General features: G+C 40.8%; 1 protein-coding gene across 7 annotated transcripts in view; it reads right to left on the bottom strand.

Annotated features, from left to right (window-relative positions):
* LOC129726636 (kunitz-type serine protease inhibitor bitisilin-1-like) overlaps positions 1 to 21,601 on the bottom strand; it is a 40,952-nt gene that overhangs the window by 6,281 nt on the left and 13,070 nt on the right. Inside the window, exons 1-3 of one of the 7 annotated variants that reach the window (XR_008728372.1) lie at positions 16,680 to 20,226; positions 14,806 to 14,934; positions 5,772 to 14,519 (exon numbers count right to left, since the gene is read on the bottom strand). The exons of 2 other annotated variants lie outside the window; for them this stretch is intronic. The gene's annotated coding sequence lies outside the window, so the exon portion shown is untranslated. Of the gene's footprint in view, positions 1 to 5,771; positions 14,935 to 16,679; positions 20,227 to 21,601 lie in introns of those variants that run through there. 4 more of the 7 variants (XR_008728371.1, XR_008728375.1, XR_008728373.1 and 1 more) reach the window with 4 other exon arrangements.

Raw genomic sequence — 21,601 nt, 5'->3', positions numbered from 1 at the left:
ATTAAGTAGAAATCTTGTCGGTCAGCATGGCAAATAAATTTTGATTGCGATTGTTTTGGCATTTTGTTAAATCTAATTAGTACTCGGTCTTGTTAGATATGCATATTTGCATTTTTAAAAATTTTCTAGCTATGAATGCATGAAACTTTGCCAGTTTTTCATACTCAGTAGGTATCTTCGCTTTATTATTCAAGAAGTAAGTGGTAATCAACGCGAAATACCGTGTCTCCGCGCGTATGCGTCGGTAAGAGGGAATAGAGCGGTCGCGCATAACTTTCCGGGGTAAACGTGTTTTCGGCCCAGGTGAGCTTTGCTCAAATATAGATTTTCGGTGTGTTGTGACTTCCGAGGTGTACCAAATTATTTATTCGCAGACTGTCCACCCGTAGGTTCTATTCCAGCACGCAGTGATTCTGAGTAGGTTCCGTTCGTTCGATAAATATCGTAAATAATTAATCGCGACAAAACATTGTAATTAATCGCCACCAAATATCGCAATTATTTGCAATTAATATCAGGATTATACGCGACTCGTCTGCCAACGCACACATCTTTTTTTTCTTTTTCTTTTTTTTTCGTTCGATTTTAACGGCGATGGCCAAGCAAATAGGCCGTTTTTGAAGCTCTCTTGCTGACCGCTTGCAGTATGTGTTGAGGGTCTATATATTTACTTTTTCCTTGTTTTTGGTTAATGCATATCTGGTTGCTTCGTAACATTGTGTAGTCAGCTGAGATAAATCAATGAGAGATACGTTTCGGTAGTTGCATAATGACTTCATAAGCATATTTTCGAATATTTGAGTCTGTCTTGATTAGGTTATAGGTCCGGTATCCTCGCGTGCGCTTTATTTTTGCGATGTTACATCATCAACCGGAATGAGTTCGGAACGCGTTATGATTTCCGTAGAAGATATAATGAACTCGTACGCGCGATATTTGTTATTATGGACCCGGTATTATAACTCAGCGCATCGTTTACCAAAACGAAACCTGCTGCAAGCCTTACCCTTTTCTCCAACATCCCAGTGATTTCTCGTGGAAGTGCAGAGGTGTTCTCGGCTTCCAATAAAGCGAGTATCACGTCAACATATTCCCATACACACTCCTTCTTTGACCTGCATTCGGATGCGGCCGGCGCTGGTATTGCCTAATATAAAGATTAAGGTCACCAGTTTTTACACATTGAGGATGAATGTTAATCCCAAGCATCATCCATTGGTTCTCTGTGTAATTACAGCTGATCTGGCAATAACGGAGTAGCAACCGCGGGCGGTCAATCATGCTCATGCTCATGCTCAATTTTCTATATTTCCATATATTTTTTCCAACACATCGTTTCAAATAATATTTCTATTTTAGTTATAAACTTGCTTTTTAGTTGATTCACAATCGATGTTGGGTCGAGTGAGTTCAAAAATTCCGTTGGAAAATGGATTGCCTCATCAGCATCTTCGTATCGATTAACTTACAATAAACTCAAATTACACTGAAATTACATAATCAATAGTCTAAGCTCACCTCTGATAGTTAAAATTATTGCTTGCTATGTCTTCTCGTTTTACTTTTTTTGTGTTAACAATATCAATATCATCCTTATAGTTGAAAATCAGTCTTCATGAAATAATCAGGAGATACATAGTCCTCATTTTTCTCAAGTTTTGAATAACTTACAATGCAGAAAAACAACCCTCACTATACCAAGAGTTCGAACCTAACGTATGAACCTAATATCGGGGAGTATTTGAATATTTTTCTTCTTGAATTTGAAAATAGCGTTGGATGCCCGTTGTCATTTTCTGAACATAGTTCTCTTTCTAGAAATATTGATATTAGTTAACCAATTAACTTAGTTTTACACAGCTTGACAGAAAGCAGAAATCGCGAAAACGATTTCTAAACAACGTTTCAATATTACGTCCAAGCCTACTTCTGTATTCTAGTAACCTTTCCAGAAAATGTAATCCGCCATGCACGATTTAAAAATTTGCGCCGGAGATGAATATTCGGATTCTGGACGTCATATTGATATCGAAAATATACATATTGCAGAGCATATATACGTTTTTCATAAAACTCTGAAACCGGAAGTCGCCATATTGAATATTAAAAATGTCGTTGCACTTTTATTTCTGCTTTCTAAAGATCATTCTGGTTCCGGAAATACCAATGTTTGGAGGTTTGTGAACGTTTTCTGCAGTTGTATACATCTTTCCAGCAACCAAAAGTCGCCAGAAACATCGGACATCATATTTCGGTCGCTAGACATCAACTTCTGGCCATGACCGACCGAGGGCATGAAAGTTATCGTACCTTTTCAAAAAGTTCCCATAGGTTACTAAAAGACCTGATTTTTTTTTATAAATTAAGACCCTCTTCGATAGCTGCCCCTTTCTCTTTTTGACATCATGTTCCGGTCTCTGGAAATCAATTTCCGGTCTCCAGATATGACCGAAGGCCTGAAAACTATCGTATATATTCAGAAAGTTCCCATGATGCACGAAAAAACCATTTTCTGACCAATTAATACCCCCTCCTCTTTTGGGGGTTGCTCCTTCCTCTTCTCAATAATTTTATGACCACTTCCTTTGTACAAAAAACACGTATGGTTAAAATCGGTACCGTCATTCGATACATACATACAAAACTTTTTTTTAAATGTATAGCTGGATTTTAGGAGCTCTTATCTTATTTGATCGATGCTCTTAACTAAATTTTTATTCGGTAATAGTCGAGCTTCAGCAATTTTTCCAAACATATTTTTTTATCCAAAACGCTAAATTGGACTCTCCGTTATCAAGTTATGCATGAAATATGTCAAGAAATCGTTTCTAAAATGGATCAAAGCAGGTTGGATGTTTTGAAACACTTCTCTAGAAACATTGGCACGAAAGCCGATTTTCGGCTGCAAACAGAGGTCACTACGTTTGAAAAAAGGCCAATATTTGGAAATATATGACCGATTTTCGTATGACGATGTCATTCCGATTCCGAAAATACCCATATTGCCAAGTAGGTATATAATTCAATTATTAGTTTTCGCAGATTTCCAGAAACCGGAAGTCGGCAACCCAAGTTTCAAAGTATCGTCAGACACCGATAACCGGTTCATAAGAGGTATTTTTGCTCTGAAAATACCAACCTTGGGGGGTTTGTTTCCACAGCTTTAAATGGCTTCCCAGAAACCGGAAGTCGTCATCTTGGATTGAAAATGGCATCGAACATCATGTTCCGGTCTCTGAACATCAACTTCTGGCCTCCAAATATGACCAAGAACCCGAAAATCATCAAATCTCGACTAACATTTGGAAAGGCAATAACAGCCAAATTCAGGCAAATTGAGTTTATTCAATAATATGCAACGAAAATTGCAATTCTTTCGGCTGATTTGAAAAATAGACCTCTAATTCCATAAATGAACATCATAACTCAAAAGACGTAATTCCACTTTTTGAGTTCCAGTTCACATTGTTGTTACGCCACAAATTTCTCTGTTAAATATATTATCGCAATAGCCTTTTCAACCATTTCCATGGTGGTGGAACAAACTCAGTAAACAGTATCCATTGATTAGTAGTACTTGATAAACATTTTAGGGAATTTTTGTGTGCGAAAACTTATCCAGTATAATTATGGTTCATATCCTATGTTTATACATAAGCGTGTTGTTACCCCGTCTTACTTCGCTTTTAAAATGGCATCATTGGAATTACACCCTCAAGTTACTGCCTTCCACCTGTCAAGTTTGTTGTTACAGCGTATGGGAGTCACAGTTACATCGTCTATTTTCGTATTTGAAATAATGTTCAAAACAAGTATAGATGTGCTTCTCGGTTAGTGTTTCATGGCAATGTAAAAAATATAAATTAAAGATTTCTCTATTTTTTTATTTTTTACACCGCTACTGTTATCTCAGGAGAAACTAACGGATCCGAAAAGTTTACTGCCCTACATTTAAGACAAATGCTACTATGAACTTACTTTACTAAAAAGTTTGGGTAATAGAACAACTTGATCAACAACAAATTATCCTACCTACTTTAATAGTGAATTTTGCCGGAAGAACTTGATTGCGCTCCAGATAAGTGACCGGCTGCTCATCCGTCGAAGACGATAATAGAACAGCTGGTTGCAAGTCAGGTTCCCCAACGTAGAAACTTTTTTGTGGTGTTATCCGAATCGTTGATTACAATTAACGTATCTCATTTGAAGCTGACAGGTTCTTTGTTTTGTGTATTATTAAATTTTTTTATTAACTTAAACTACTGACTAGAAAAACGTCTTGAATTACGTATTCTGTTGTGTTGATAAAAGGACGGAAGTCCATTCTAACAATTATTCTGACATATCGATGGTTGTGAGGTGGCGTGATCCACCCACAACCAACCCAACTGGTCTAGATTCAATCCAAGCGGACACCGGGAGATTTTCTGAGGCGAAAAATCTCTGGTATCACGCCTTCCATCGCATGAGGAAGTAAAGCCGTTGGCGCCGGTCCGTTAATAAACGGGTCGTGAGTTAAGGTCCTGGGTGTGGAGTCGCCTCCCTGGGCGTCGCCGATTGGCCACAACAGTGGCGGAACTAGACCGACGGAAAATAAGTGAGAATAAAAAAAAAATATTCCGACATAGAAGACAGGGTGTAAAAGTACACTGAAAAGTTTATTTGATGTTATTCCTGGGCGTAAATCCAGTGTTGACAGCAAACAGAAGAATCATAATGGCATAAGTGCAACTAAATTATAATTAAGGCCTAATTGTATTTTCTTGGCATTTCTCACCCAAATCTGTTTTTTACCAGTTTTGTGTTAGTAATTGGTAGATAATACTACCAGCTTCAATCTTCAATAAAAATAAACACCTTTTTATATGAAACGTTAAAATAGGATTTAAATATCAGATACTGAGCGTCGACTTCAGTTTTCTCTGTTTCATGGCAATGGCTGTTATTGCCTTTTCAAATGTTAGTCGAGAAATGTCAATGAAAGGTTTCCATTATGTATGAAAATTTATTACCTTGACCCCCTCCTTCTTTAGGGGGATCCCACCCCCTATCCAATGTTTCTATGACCACTTCCTTTGTACAAAAAACACGTATGCCAAGTTTGGTTGAAATTGGTTCAGGACTTTCGAGAGTTATGCTGGAACATACATACAAAACTTCTCTTTTATATAAATAGAAGAAGATAGAAGATAGATAGATAGATCATTGCATGGAACGGTTTAACCTCACTTTTGGGGACAGCTTCGGAAGGATTATTTACAAGGTGTTAGAATTTGGAGCGTCTATTGCATTAGAACAAAAACCTTTATCGGCTCCATCGGAAATAAATTTAAGTTCCCAAAATTTACCTTCCAGAACTGTCAAATGACGTCATCGTGCAATGATCTATTATTTATATGTCATAAACGAGTTTTTACTTTACTCGACAACGACACTACTTTAGCATGAGTCTGTTATTATCTATGGTTTTCTAATATCGTTGTTGTCTTTAAATTTTTTTTAATCTTTGCAGTTTATTTCCGTCATTTTTAAGGTATATGAATCTGCCGCATAGCAATACATAACAAACATAAAAAGAATCATTAAAATCCATCGATCCGAGCTAAGTTACGACATCATTTTGAAAGGAATAGTTCACACAAAAAAATATTATATGTTAGATTATTTTTACCACTAACATAGTCTTTATCATTTCAGGGTAATACTTTTGCTAAATTTATAAAGCAAACAGGTTAGACCGAGATTTACAAAAAAAAAAAAAGAAAGCTTACCTTACCTTACCAATCAGACGAGAGACGAGTTATCACCATTTTGTTCGGTTTTGGGCTGTGTTTCGCCAGTTCCCCAGGCGTCTTATCATCCGCAAGTCTCCTTCGATCTGGAGCCTTTCTTTTTCCGGTGCCGGCAGGGTTGCTGAAGGGAAGTGATTTCACAGGGTTGTCGTCCGGCATCCTTACGGCGTGACCGGCCCACCGCAAGCTATTGACTTTCGCCAGATGTGCATTGGGGTTCTCTCCAAGCAGCGCGTGCAGCTCATAGTTCATGCGCCGTCGTCATTCTCCTTCATCCGTCTGTACTACAGCGGAGATAGTCCGCAGCACCTTCCGTTCGAAAACTCGTGAGAAGCGTTGTTGTCTCGATTCCGTAGAGGACTACCGATCGTATTGTCGGCGGTTACCAGCTCATCACCGTATATTTATCCGTAGTCCGATTCGTCCGGCTTCGACTTTCAGTAAGTTTCCTCTGCCGTCACAAAGTTACGTATTATGACGTCACAGTCATCCGCGAAGCCCAGAAGTTAAACAGACGTTGTGAAAATCGTGCCCCTCGTGTCGATACCCCCCCTTCGGATCACACCCTTAAGGGCGATGTTTGACAGTAAACAGGAAAGTCCATCACCTTGCCTTAACCCTCTGCGCGATTCAAAGGGGCTCGGTAGTCTCCCCGGAAAACACGCTTGCCATAGCTTTTTCGATCGACCGTAATATAGGTCGTCGTGAAGTCGATGGATGTGATGTGTGGGCACGTTGTACTTGCGACATTTCTGTAAGATCTGTCGGATTGACAAGATATGGTCCGTGGTGGCACGGGCTCCCATCAAGCCCGCTTGGTACTGGCCCACGAACCTCCTGGTTGAAGGTGATATGCGGCGGAACAGGATATGTGAGAGTATTTTGTAGGCGGCATTGATGAACGAGATACCGCGGTAGTTGCGGCACTTCAGCTGGTCGCCTTCCTCGTAAATGGGATAGACGACTCCCTCCACAAACTCGTCTGGCAATTTTTCTTCCTCCCAAATCCTGAAAATGACTCATTGCAACGCTCTAGACAGCGCTTCTTTCCCATGTTTAAAGAGCTCGTTCGACAGTACGTCTTCGCCTGCGGCTTTGTTGTTCTTCAGCCTTCTGATCTCACAAAGAACTTCATAAGTTTCGGGAGCTGATACTCGGTCATCTTATTCTGGTGCTCCCAGGTCAGTTCCTGCTCCGCTTCTGTTTATTGTATCGCAATTTAGGTGTCCTTCGGAGTACTCCTTCTACCTGTCAACCACCTCGCTGGCATCCGTGAGAAGGTTCCCATCCGCGTCGTTGCACATTTCGGCTTGCGGCACATAGCGTCTGCGAAACTGGTTAACCTTCTCGTAGAACTTCCGCGAATCACTGGCATGGTAAAGCTGCTTCAGCTTCTCATGTTCACGATCCTCTTACTGGCGCTTCTTTCGTTTGAGAATCGTGGTCATGTCGTTCCGTGCCCGTTTGTAAATGGCCTTTTTTTCTCCCGTTGACCTGCTCAGGTATATCGCCCAGGTCCGGTTCATCTCATTTACGGTGTCGTCGCGTGGTATACGGTCGACAGTTTTGAGTGCAAAGATACCGCAACTTGGTAGTGGTCCGAGCCAATATCCTCACCGACATTGGTGCGTACGTTTGTAATGTCTGAAAAGAACATGGTCAATTTGGTTTTTGGTTTTGTGGATGTCTTTCGGGGAAAGAAGGTACTTCGGACTACCAGTCCTCGGGAAGCTGCGAAGTTGACGCATTGCTGGCCGTTGTCGTTTGTCACGGTGTGCAGGCTGTGCGGGCCGATCACCGGTTTGTATATGTCTTCCTTACCGATCTGAGCGTTCATGTCCCCGATGACGATGTTTGTGTCTCTACGCGAGCAGCTATCGTAGAGTTTCTCCAGCTGTGCGTAGAACGCTACATCGAGTCTTCCTTCGTGAGGGCAGTGCACATTGAGGATAGTGTAGTTGTAGAACCGGCTGATCGCCTGCCACTTAATCACACGACTCTGCATCCTGCCCAGCACTATAAAGCTGGTAACCAACTAATTGGTTGGGCTGCAGTTCTAGTAGTACTGTGCTCTGCGCCCACAAATTCTTCGTACCTTCTTTCCCTTCCGGCAAAGCTCCTGAATGCAACGATGTCGACGTGGTGGATGCCTAGTCTCGCGACGGGGCTGCCGTCTTGGGGGTAGCTAGCGAGACACTGCATTTTATAATTCACCCATCCGCTCCGAATCAGACGCTGTTTAGGCCGCCCCTAAGATGAAGAACAGACGCTCAGGCAAGCTGCCCTACTAGGAGAACAGCTCCTTTCCTTCCCTGTCACCATACGACCAAGTTCCCACCGGTTCACCAGTTCACCGATCTTCCCTTGGTTGCTCTTCTCCCAGTCGGTACCACGTGGAGGTAGGGATTCGAGTTACTGGGCATTATACTTTGGACCACACCCTATTTTATGCTAACTAGTACAAGTGTTTACCAACCATGAAAGCTTTCATTTTTTAAATTCCCTGAAACTTGCAAATTTTCTTATTTGGTGCATATTTTTGAATCAGGTGCGAAATCTAACGTTCGCAACTATCGTGAAATTGCCACCAGGTTTGTAAATGGTCACGATAGAACAATTCTCCGCTGCGATAATCGCCTTCTTTTTCTTCTGACGGTGGAAAGGCTCGCTGTCTTGAACAAACATGTCAAACAAGATCTTCCTGATTGGCCTCCAGGATGCATAAAGTCATTGTTCTGCGATGACACAACCCGAGCAGGAGAAAATATCATTATAATATCACAACCAGATATTGGAAATACACCTCATTATGATCTTAATATGGTTTACATAGTTGGTAAAATAACAAGAAATAATACCAAAATATTGTTCCTCCAAGACTATATGAATAACAAAGCTTGATATTTCAATAACAAACCAATAATTTGCATTAAAAATAACGAAAATGCACGATTCATATATTTTCAACATATTGAACACTGAATGCATAACTGATATACAATAAATAATCTATAATGAACAATTTTCACTTAAAAACTTATTTTTAATGATATATTTTAAAATCAACTCAAATATCTTATTGAAGGCATAGCGAGATATGATATCAACATTTTATGATATTTTCATATGCATATTTGAAACATGAATATCTTTCGAATAACACAATAAGTCCTCAAAGCTGAATATGTAATTGATGAGTTATGATTTTGTTATGCTCTCCTGCCCGGGAAGCATTTCCGTAAAAGGAAAAAGTCTTCGTGTCATATGCAGTCGATTGCAGAAATGTTTAGATATTTTTTCTTCCTACTTGCAAAAGTGGAAAATCTCTCCCAATGCTTCTGAAACTCAAATGATATTTTTTTCCCATAAGACTAGGGCTTCTTTCCTCAAGCCAAACAATAATCACGTTGTCAAGATGAATGGGGTTATTTTAAGTTGGTCTGACAAGGTTAAGTACTTGGGACCAAGGATGGAAAAACTCGTATCGCATAACAATCTTTCAGGTATCATTTCTGAACGTGCTATTTATAAGCTTTCAATCCTAGCAAACCATCGCTATTAAAAGTTACACATTCTCAAGCTTGCAATAGACAACTTAAAGCAATGAAATATATGGTAGCTTTCTTTGATGATTTTGTTTCAGTATTGCCTGCTTTAGGCGGAGCGAGCTACATCTAGCGAGTGTTTCACGAAAGAATCGTAAACGATTGCACTCAAGCGATCGCAATGATTCTTTCAAATGTTGGCTGCTTGTAGGCTGAATTCGGCTACTCCACGTCGTGCTTTCACCGTGATATACCACGATAATTCTTGGTGATATCAAGTATCCCATGCTAATGCACCATGCTGCAATTTCCGTTAGCATTGATGATATCTGCTTCCTCCGGTAAGCAAACAATTGAACGCAATCTAACGTTCATTTGGATTCATAGTTTTGTATCACTGGCGATAACTTCTCAAAGATTCTCGCGATAATGTTGAATGCAAGTGAGCTTGGATACAATAAATACTATCGTGTTTGAATCATTCAGTCTCCTTCTATGGTAGTCGGAACTCTTAGAAGCGAAAAACAATCAACAGCGTTTCTATGGAAAACTTGTACGCGAGTGGAAATAGTTGAACGATAACTGATGAATCAAAGAACACATTTGCATGAAATATTGCTAGTGAGTGAGCTTTTCCATGCTTGCTTGGGACTAATTTACGATAAAAAACTTATTTTCAAAGAGCACATTGAGAGTATACAAGCCAAGTGCATCAAATATACGAGATGTTCATATCCTCTCATTAACAGGAATTCTAAACTTTGTTTAATGAACAAACTTTTAATTTACAAACAAATTTTTAGACCAGCAATGCTTTATGCTGTACCGATCTGGTCAAATTGCTGTTCAACAAGGAAGAAAATGCTCCAAAATGATTTTGAAGCGTCCTCCTCGGTTTGGTACACTCGAATTACATAGACTTACTGGTGTTGAACCACTAGAAGCTATGTCAAATAAAATTATTAACAATTTTCGACAGAAATCGTTGCAATCCTCAATTGCTGCGATAAGCTCTCTTTATAGCCAATAAGTTAGCAATTAAGTTAGTTGTAAGTTTACTTCCCCTTTTCTGACAAGTAGGTTTAAATCCCTACGAATGATAAGTCCTAATTGCGAAAGCAAACAAATCCTAACAACTAAAATTACAAATTTCTAACAGTGTTGAGAAGTCACCATTTGTGATTGTACACACATACTCATTATTTACTAATATTTATCATAAATACTTAAGCTACCAACAAATCCACCCTTAAAAAAACATGTCAAACAAGCACTCGCCACCACGACGTTTTTTTTCTCAAACGTATTTTGACATTTTTCCTAGCAATGAGAATAACGCACGTTGTGTGTGTAAATTTTGGAAATTACTTATATCATTGATCCTGTAATAATATTTCTCAACATAAAAAGAACTGAGTAGACAGAAATAGGCCAAAATAACATCGCCAAACGAGTGACAGTGTGCATCTCTCCGATGCGTGAGTGTCAATTGACCATCTGTTCTTTGGGTGGAAGCGACGGTTGTTCTACATTTACGAGCGAAACCTTTTTGCGACGCACACTAAAGAAGCAAAATGAAATGGAAGTGTTGACCGCTTACAAGCTTGATTGTCATTATCTCTTGCATTCCAAAACTTTTTGAATCACTTGTAAATTCGGGATGTTAAACGCAGTAAAAAAGATGAGTATAAGTACTAAATTTAAGATTTGTAAAGGTTCATTCAATACCAATACTTCCAGTAAGACTACTTTCAATTCTCTCATTGCATGCTGCCAAACTTCTGTATCCATCAGAAATGAAGCTCTAGGTAATTCACATTACGGCTTTTACCGCTCAAATTTCAACCAATCACCGAGTAGTCATTGCTAATCCATTAGTGACATCCATCTGTTCTAAGGGTCGATTCCGACGATGACCTTCGACCTTCGAATGAGAAACTTTCATAAGGTATAAACAATTTCGTCATCGCGCTAGCGCTATTGCTGAAAAAGCCGTGATCTGTGCGAATTCGTTTATGGTCACCAAAACAACGCCGCCGCGGTGGCTGGCCGCGCCCACATGCTAAAAAAAGCCGGTGTGACCCGAATTGATTGCTTTGCACTATGCGACAAATTGCAACCCCGTGGGTGACATCATAACTCAAGTGTTGCTTTGTTTGTGTTTTTTTTTTCTTCTGTTTCCTCAGCGGTTCTGGTTTGGAGGCAGGATGTTAGGAAACAGTATCTTGCTTACTGTTCTTGGATTGCGCTGCTATGAAAAAGTACGGAATTTAGAGTTTACTTTGGTATCAGGGTGTGGTTGGAATCGATTTTCTTGCACATTTGTGCGAACATTATGCGGATTATTCAACCTCTTCGTTTTGGTATTTGGTATGGTGGAAACAATACTGTTGGAACATTTGCATATTTACTATGACCGGCTGCCGATTGGCACGCTTTGCATTGGACCACGAGCCGGTTTTAAATACTTAACCTATGGCGGCCTAATCATTAGTCAACTTTATGTTTGCGGATTCACTGCTAGCGAAGTCGCATCATGAAATCCCAGAATTGGTTGATATAATATGCGTTTTTGTTGTGAAAAAAGATACTTAAAATATGAAAAAAGAAGAACAATTAACGATGATTTCGGTTCCAGGAAACTAAGTTGGTGTTATAGAATGAACATGATGACAATGAGAGAACATAGTCGATCGAAAAATCACATAGTGCGAACCCAAGAAGAATAAATTGCGCGCCGGTGCTGTATTTGTCATACAGCGACGAAAAGCAGTTTAAGGTTAACATCCGATGGTAGAATATCCAACTGAAATGTAATCAGTTGTAAAAAAATCATTATGCAACTATATTAGTAATCTGTAAGCGTGGGGCAAACACGACTGGGGAATCCCCAGTTTCAGTTTTCACGTACCTACGACTGTCACTGCTTTAATTTTTTTCATCGATTTATGGCGAAAGGGGCTTTACGCTGCGCTCTGCGTTGAACGTGCCAGAATGTTCGATGGATATTAAAGGGGTCTACTTAACAGTGGTTTGAAAAAGTTTGTGACAAAATCTTACTCAGCGGCTCGTCGCTAACAACTCAACCATGCACTTTTGTGAAAAATTGTGTACAAATAAACATCAAATATATTATTGAATCTCTATTTTCGCTACTTTTATAGTAACACAAGCGCTTAAAATCATAAAAAAACGCATTAGGTTCAATAAATGTTGTTGAATAGTAGCGTACTTTAATCATCTTTACAGTGAATGTAATTTTGTATAGATCTCATGTCTAAATTCACCTTTTAATAAATGTAAAAAAACATTTTTTGTGTCGCTTTTTCCACCTCAAATAGAAAAAACCCCTTCCGATTGCTAAGGAGACCCCCTTAAAGCGCGGAGTGTGAACGAAAAAGCCGGCCGGAATACCATTGTTCGTATTTGGGAGAGTATAAGAGCTTTGGCAATGTTTACTTAATTGCACACCTCAATTCAGAGATAAAAAATAACTGTTCGTTTGTTATCCATGAATTAGAAGCTACAGTTTGACCGAGTTCATTCTGTTAATTGAGTCGAATGCAACGAGTTCCGCAGAAAGCAAGCACTCTCATTTCTTATTTAACGATTGTTGCCTAGTACCATCATAATCATTGCCAACACGAACGAGGCATGCATACCAGCAGACGAATGAAATGATTCAGAAGAGTGCCTTTCGTCGCAATAAGTTATCACATTGATGTGAACGAGTGATTTGCCTTATTCAGATCGACTTGAATTGAACGTCAGATGTAATATATTTTTTTTGCGAATACTAAGTGCATGTTCGTTGATGAAAAAAAAAACCCTGGTGAGCGTTTATGATGGTCATTTTGAGAAATAACGTGCATCATAAGCTATCTTTATAACAGGTGAATCGAACGAAGGTGTCACCGTACCTGAGGCAAATGTGTGTCACTGTTTCGATGACACTTTGCTCTTCTGCCTTGGCCGCTTACCTAAGATCATTGTTATTCAATATTTGTTTTTGTTTTTTTATTAGCGATTGACTTAACTGTGGCGTAGCGTAAAGTCAGAATCAGCAAACGAAATGATTTCAGAGTTGTTAATATTCAAATTCATACTTTCAACTGTATAATGATAGCAATAATCAATAACACGAATTTTTTATAACAGTCCCTTCACAATTATGGGTCAGCTACAATTATGAATCGCTTTTACGTCTATTCCCACGAAATTTAGCAATTTTCATTAGCCATGGCATTTTTTAAACGCAGTTGTAACCTTATTTATACGATTGAAATAATTAAAATTCGTAAATGTCACAACAAATAATAACTCTACCTGGTGCATTAAACGAAGTGACCAATAATTGTAATAACGTTACATTTTGCGGCGCTGGTATACAATCATTTACAATTTTAGCGGTTTCCAAGTTTGACAAATGCACATTTTCTGGCGCTGCTGTCGAGATTATCGACTGCAACGGATGATATTATCTGAACGTTGATTTACACTCGAACAACAATAGCTGTGTCCACTTAAATTAATTCACACACATTTTACTCAATTTTCCGTTGTTCTTTCTGGTGATTGTTTTGTACAACAGTGGGTAAGTAAACATATCGCCACCCGATTTTGTGCTGTATAAGCGTAAGCATGGAAATATGCAAAGCAATGCCGTAGTGCTGCATTCCGCAATCGGATTTTTTTTATTATATACACAATTCGCGGCCATCTGTGAAGTGTTAAGGACAATTGCGGGGCTAGCCCTACGATCCTTCTGACTCTCACACAGTCTCTCCCGAGTCAAGATTCGAATATAAAAGGACTGGCTTGTTTTCTAGCAAGCATCGTACCTCGAGACCAGCTGAGAGGTTAAATAAAAGTATCAAATGTAAAGTTAATTTATAACCCAATCTGTTCACATCAGAATATTTTCAAAAATTAGTAAAATTTTCTCAACGAAATAAAACTAATTAAACATGAAAATTTATTGAATGTTACTAGCAGAAAAATATATTTTTTTCATTTCATTTACATGTGTTCAATTCTGCAATTCTGTTTGATTCGAAAATTCCTAAAAAAATCCTTACGTGGTTTGTGACTTCATACATAATATTGCATATTGCCATCAACTCGCGTTCCTCAGGCCCGAATGGGTGTAGATTTTGCCTCTTTAACACCTGTTTTATCGAGTCTGCAATGCAATTATCTTCTGTGATTTACTTCGGTTTGCACTGATTACTGGGGGGCATTGTGCAGCTCGATTCGAACGATTTTTGCTGTTCTCGAGTACGTCAATACTGCCAGTTCTGCTTTAAGCTCAAAAGGAGCTGTCATAGTCATTTGTCTTTCAGCTCATCTAACCCGCAATGTCGAAAAAAATACGAAAAACGAAACATAACCGCCACCAGCGATCTTTTAGTTTTGTTCGAGTTACTTGAAACGAAATGCGCAATGTCACCCCTGTTTTCAGTATTTACTCGCATCAGTAATCAAACTTTCCCAGTGTTCCTCGAGGCAGCAATTTAGAACCTCTGTTGTTCATATTATTCTTCAACGACATTGTCTTGCAGCTTGGAGTCGACTACAAATTAGTGTATGGCGATGATCTGAAATTATATCCAGTAGTTCAATCTGTTGATTGTCAAATACTTTTCAACCACCAAATCGACGGGCGTGCCCTTAAGATAGTGAACCAAGTTTACGATTTTGGTATCCTACTAGATGCTAAACTCACTCAAAAATCGTGTATACAAAGTATGTGGCAAAATTTACACACCTTGAAAAATGACATTATGTACTAGTATCAATTTGCTTTGGAGCATGTGGAACTGATGGTGTCAGGTTTCCACTTATACGGCGGTGAAATGGAGTATATATACTTGCAAAATTGCAAACGAGTATAGCTTCACAAACTTTTTTCTCTTTCTTTCTTGCCCAAAACGCAAATGCGTTGACCAAAAAGGAACTGTAGAAGTGAATTATTACAAATAAATTTAGAAGCTCTGTTTATTTTTTCTTAATGAAATTAAAAAGATGCAGAACGAGAACAATATGGTATTTTTTAACGTAGAGGATGCCTTCCAAATTTGTATGAGACCGAGTGAAAAAAGCCTTTTTTGAAAATATAAATAAGAAAACTGTCCAAAAATGTTTGGATCTTGTTTGATTATGATAGTGGTCAATATAAAGGCAAAATTCAATATTTTAATTTTCCGTACAGTCAGTTTTTTCAGCGCGAGAGATTCGCGCCTCGTAAAAAACCGCGTTAATTTGAAATCCGCGCAAAAACGCTTAAATTCGAAAATCCTCGTGAAAAAAACTGCGGTTAGTTAAAAATTTGTGTAAAGTAAACCACCGAGAAAGGATTTAGCAAAAACTCGAGATATTCTTCGACCAGTGTTTAAAATTGTCCTCTTTCATGGTCATTGTGGATCCTTTGTAGGGTGGAGATTTTTTTTCATGACTAAAGCAGGTATTACACGAAGCAAGTATTTGCTATTTTTGGTACGGATTTTATTTTGTGCAAATGGAGATCGTACCAAAAATAGCAAATATTCGCTTCGTCTAATACCTGCTTAAGTCTTTTAATCCCCGCAAAACACGATAATTCAAAAATCCGCATAAAATAACGCATTAGTTGAAAATCTGCGTAAAAAACTCGTGCAACCCCACGAAAAAAATCATATATGATTATTTTTGGCCTGAACATGTTTTTCGAAAAGAAAACACTTTTTTGATCAAATAAACCGTTTCGGCTCTAAAATATCTATAGCGTTAATCCACAGCGATACTCATAAATTATTTTGATTGGAATTGTATTATTTTTTTGTGTGTTATTTTTTTTTCAAGTAAAATTACTACACAACTCTGCCGTTAAAAGTTACTCTGGGGTCTTTTTTTACGCGGTTGATTGTACCGCGTTTAAAAGATTAGATTACACGAAAAAGTTAGAGTGTGCGTAACCAGATCATTTATGAGCTTTTTTAGAGCATTTAATGATCTAGTTTGGAACCAGTACAAAGCATGTGCGTTGGTCATAACGCATTTGATGCTCTAGCGTATTTTGAATGTATTTGACAGCTCCACTTTGTTTAGAACGATTTCATCGGTGTTGGTATCGTCATAATGATTTGTAGTGGTATTGGTAACGTTTTTCAGGAGACTGCTCTCGTTGATGCAGTGTAACCAGCATTGGTTGCAGATAATTGAGGTACTATTAAATTTATTGAAATATCACCTGATCGATTCATTTTCAAGAACCAGATAATTCAAAAACAGCATTGGAACAATAATAATTAGAGAAGACATTGGATATGTTCATAAAGTTTTACATTTAACTATGATTAATTACTTTTACTTTACTTTTATGGCGACAGATCATTAAGATCCTATGCCGAATCCAGAATACGTCTCCACAAAACTCGGTCTTGGGCTGCTACTCTCCAGTCTCACCTTACACCCGCTGCTCTGGCATCCTCGTCGACAGCACACATCCAGCGCGTGCGCGGTCTGCCTCGAAGTCGTCGGCCTCTATCCGGTTCTCTACTAAATATTATCTTTGCCGGTCGCTCATCCGCCATCCGTGCTACATGGCCAGCCCACTGTAACCTGCCGTGTTTCATCAGCTTGACAATATCAGCGTGTTTGTATACTTCGTACAGCTCGTGGTTCAAGCGCCTGCGCCACACTCCGTTCTCTAGTTTGCCTCCGAGTATTGATCGCAGGATTCTACGCTCGAAGACCCCAAGCGCTCGTCGATCGGCCTCCTTCCACGTCCACGATTCATGTCCGTAGAGCGCCACCGGGAGGATCAGAGTCCTATAGAGCGCAAATTTCGTACGGATCTGTAGGCTACGGGACCTAAGCTGGCTACGCAATCCGTAATAAGCCCTATTCGCCGCCGCAATCCGCCTCTTCACCTCGCGGCTCACCTCGTTGTCACATGTCACAAGAGTACCAAGATAAATAAATTCGTCGCCCACTTCGAAAGTATCCCCATCCATCTCCACCGCAGCACCAACACCCGTAGAACTACCACGCTCTCTGCCAGCCACCATGTACTTCGTTTCTGGCAGTGTTTATGGTGAGTCCAATTCTCGCAGCTTCCCTTTTGAGAGCCGTAAAGGCCTCCTCAACTGCTCTACGGTTAACACCAATTATATAAATGTCGTCCGCAAAGCCCAGAAGCATTTGAGACTTAATGATGATGGTGCCGCTCTTCTGCACACCTGCCCTTCGTATCGCACCTTCCAAAGCTATGTTGAACAGCAAGTTCGAGAGCCCGTCACCTTGCTTCAGACCATCTAACCATCTAACAAACGCGTCCGAAAATTCGCCCGCTGTCCTGACGCATGATGTGAAACCGTCGAGCGTCGCACGTATCAGATTAATCAGTTTAGTTGGGAAACCATGTTCTAGCATTATTTGCCATAGCTCGTTGCGTTTCACTGTATCGTACGCCGCTCGAAAGTCCATAAACATATGATGTGTCTTCAGGTTGTGTTCTCGAAACTTGTCGAGGATCTGTCTCAAGGTGAACATCTGGTCCGTTGTAGATCGCCCCACTCGAAAACCGCATTGGTATTCTCCAACAAAGGCTTCCTGCAACGGCCTCAGTCGCTGGAACAGGATACGGGAGAGAATTTTGTTTAGCGGAATTGAGGAGGGTTATGCCTCGATAATTACTACACTCGAGTCTATGTCCCTTCTTGTAGATAGGGCATATGAGTCCTTCCAACCAGTCCGTAGGTAGTTGTTCCTCAGACCATACCCTTAGGATAATCTGGTGAATTGCACTACACAGTCGCTCGCTCCCAACTTTGAAAAGTTCGGCCGGTAAGCCGTCCTTCCTAGCGGCTTTGTTGTTTTTTAGCTCGTTGCAAGCATTCTTCACCTCGTCCAATGTTGGTGGATCCACAGCTTGTCCGTCCTCCCCAATTTCTATCCTGTTCCCCTCGACGACTCTCTTCCCTTCCTCGCCGTTCAACACCACTTCGAAATGTTGCTTCCAACGCCTGGCCACCTGCGATTTATCGGTAATCAGGTTCCCCTCCCTGTCATTGCCCATGGCAGGTACTGGCACGGTCCGGTTTCTGATTCCGTTGATCGTTCTATAGAAGCTCCTCGTGTCGTGCCTGGTGAAGCAATTCTCCGCCTCCGCGAGGACGCAATCGTAGTGCTCACGTTTCTTACGGCGATGAAGCCTCTTTTCGGCAGCTCTTGCCTCCCGGTATTTCTCCCGCATCTGACGCGTTACACGATTAGCTGCTACTAACGTGTTGGCGTAGGCTCGATTCTTCTCCTCCGTCACCTCTAGGCACACAGCATCGAACCACCCACTACGCGTGGTTCCCGTTGTCATGCCACCATCACCTCTCGCGCTGTTTCGCTGACCGCATCATGGATGTGCTTCCACTGCTCGTTCAGGCCCACTCCAGCTGGTCCACCGATCCGTCTATCAACTTTCCGAGTATACTCTGCAGCAACTCCTTCCGCTGATAACCTCTGAATGTCCAGATGTATCTTTCTCGCCTATCTCGATTTAAATACATTGGACAACCGGGCGCGAATCTTGCCTACCACGAGATAGTGGTCCGAGTCGATGATTGGCCCTCGAAAGGACCGCACATCTATGACGTCTGAGAAGTGCCGGCCGTCGATCAGCATGTGGTCGATCTGGGAGCAGGCCTCTCCATTGGGGTGTCTCCAGGTGTGCTTCCCAATATACAGACGTGCAAAATGGGTGCTACAGATGGCCATTCCCCTGGTCGCGGCGAAGTTCACTAGCCTAAAGCCGTTGTCGTTGGTGGTAGAGGGAAGGCTTTCCCTACCAATAACGGGACGAAAGAACTCCTCTCGTCCGACTTGTGCGTTCGTATCTCCGATGAAGATTTTTATATCGTGTTGTGGGCACTCTCCATACGTTTTCTCGAGGAGCTCATAGAACTCCTCCTTTACGTCATCGGTTTTATCGTTTGTCGGCGCGTACACGTTGATAAGGCTGTAATTGAAGAATCTGCCCTTGATCCTCAATACGCATAGACGGTCATTAATAGGCCTCCACCTAATAACACGCTTCATTTGGTTTCCAAGTAGTACGAAACCGACGCCCCGTTCCGCTCTATCGCCGCCACTGTAGTAGATGTGATACTTGAAAGAAGTGCCCGCGGTCGGATCGACCGCCCGGAATTCACGTTCCCCGGTTTTAGGCCAACGCACCTCTTGTATGGCTGCTACCTCCACTTTTGCCTTCCGTAGCTCTCTGGCCAAGATGCCCACGCGTGCCGGTTCGAGCAGAGTCCTAACTTTCCAAGTACCAAGTTTCCAATCGTTGTCCTTTTTCGTTTGCCTAGGTCTATACCGATTGTTCCGATTCGTATCATTCTCTGGATTGTTCGTAGTATGTTTATTTTTAGCATGCTGCCTTACTAGGGCTGCGATGCCTAGTCTCGCGACGGGGCTGCCGTCTTGGGTGTAGCTGGCGAGACACCGCATTTCATAGTTCAGCCGTCCGCTCCGGATCAGTCGCTGTTTGAGCCGCCCCTGACCTGGGGAACAGACGCTCAGGCAAGCTGCTCTCCAAGGAGAACAACTCCCCCTTCCCTGTCAGCATACGACCAAGTTCCCACCGGATAACCGATCTTCCCTTGGTTGCTCGTATCCCAGTCGGTACCACGTGGAGGTAGGGATAGGAGTTGCTGGGCATTATGCTATGGACCACACTGGGGTCTATTTTATGCCAACTAGTACGGGTGTACTGCTGGTACGCATTGCCCAGCCGTTTACCAATCCTTTAACTATGATGTTACTGTTTATTTGTTTGTCGACTGTAGCGGTTAATTCTGTAGATTTATGTTGGTATCGATGCAGATAAATTAAGGTAAACCATGTATAAACATCACGTAGAGAAAAAAATTAATAATCATCAGTTAATAAAGAGTGATTTTTGACGTTGACTATATCGAAGTCTATATCGAAGTTAGGCCCCTGAATTTAAAAATCTAGTAATTCAACCAGGGAAAACCAGAGAAAAGTGGTCAGGTTTTGAGCGCTTATTTTGCAGTCATCTATAATCAGGTTTTCGAGGTTTTGGCATCAATCGATCAGAAATTCTTTTACGGTTAAATTTATGTAACAAAAACAAACTATTGTTTGAGATACACTATTGAAAAATTGGTAATTAATATCGATTGTCTAAATCATACCGCGCAGCCAATCACTACCTCTCTTCCCAAGCACAGTCGACACTAACGGATACAATCGATCTGACTTTGTTGTTATTGTTGTTGTCATTTTCTGTTTCCGATGTTTATGCTGCTGCTAGCGAAAAAAACCTTGCAAATATGCATCTTTTTGTTGGTGTTAATTTTACGACAGCGGCCGGCGCCCCATCATTCTGATACAAAAACCGCGCCAGTGACATGCGGACGCTAGGTGATAGCAGCTGAAAGGAGGAAATACAAAATAGTACCGGTCATCTCGTGCCGGTTTCACCCATAATGCTGGTGGCTTTAGTAGTAAATGGCTACTGCAAAACACTTAAATGGCTGGAATTCTGGACGGACTAACCAGGAAACTATAAACGGCAACTGGCACCTTTTGGTGCCTCTAAATTTTGTTACAGAAGCGGCAAATTGAATTTTCTGTTTTACCAAATGCTGCTGCTAGCGGAAAAAACCTTGCAAAAATGCATGTTTGTGTTGGTGTTAATATTATGACAGCGGCCGGCGCAGCTTTCAAGAAACATTTGTCTCTACCATTCCATCATTTATGTAGCCCATCCCTCTTTTTATTTATCTGACGAAGCCTTGGTATAAAACGTACCGTTCGAACATTTCACCCCATCAGTTTCATTACTAAACCGTACCGGCTACATACGGACGCTCGGTGTTAGCAGCTAAAAGGAGGAAAAACAAAATAGTACCGGTCATCTCGTGCCGGTTTGACCCGTGATGCTGGTGGCTACTGCAAAGTACTAAAATGGCTGGAATTCTGGACGGAAACCAGTAAACAAGAAATCGGCAACTGGCACCTTTTGGTGCCTCGCAGTTTTATAATAGAAGCGGTTAGTTGAATTTTATGTTTTACAATTGCTGTTGCTAGCGGAAAAAAAAACCTTGCAAAAATGCATGTTTATGATGATGTTAATTCCACGACAGCGCTAGGTGTTAGCAGCTGAAAGGAGGAAAGACAAAATAGTACCGGTCATCTCGTGCCGGTTTCACCCGTTATGCTGGTGGCGCTTAGTAGATTAACCAGAAAACAACAATGTAA

This window comes from Wyeomyia smithii, chromosome 3 (assembly GCF_029784165.1).
Source record: "Wyeomyia smithii strain HCP4-BCI-WySm-NY-G18 chromosome 3, ASM2978416v1, whole genome shotgun sequence".
NCBI lineage: Eukaryota > Metazoa > Arthropoda > Insecta > Diptera > Culicidae > Wyeomyia > Wyeomyia smithii.
The sequence above is the reverse complement of the archived record's forward strand: the minus strand, read 5'-3'. Positions and strand labels throughout refer to the sequence as shown.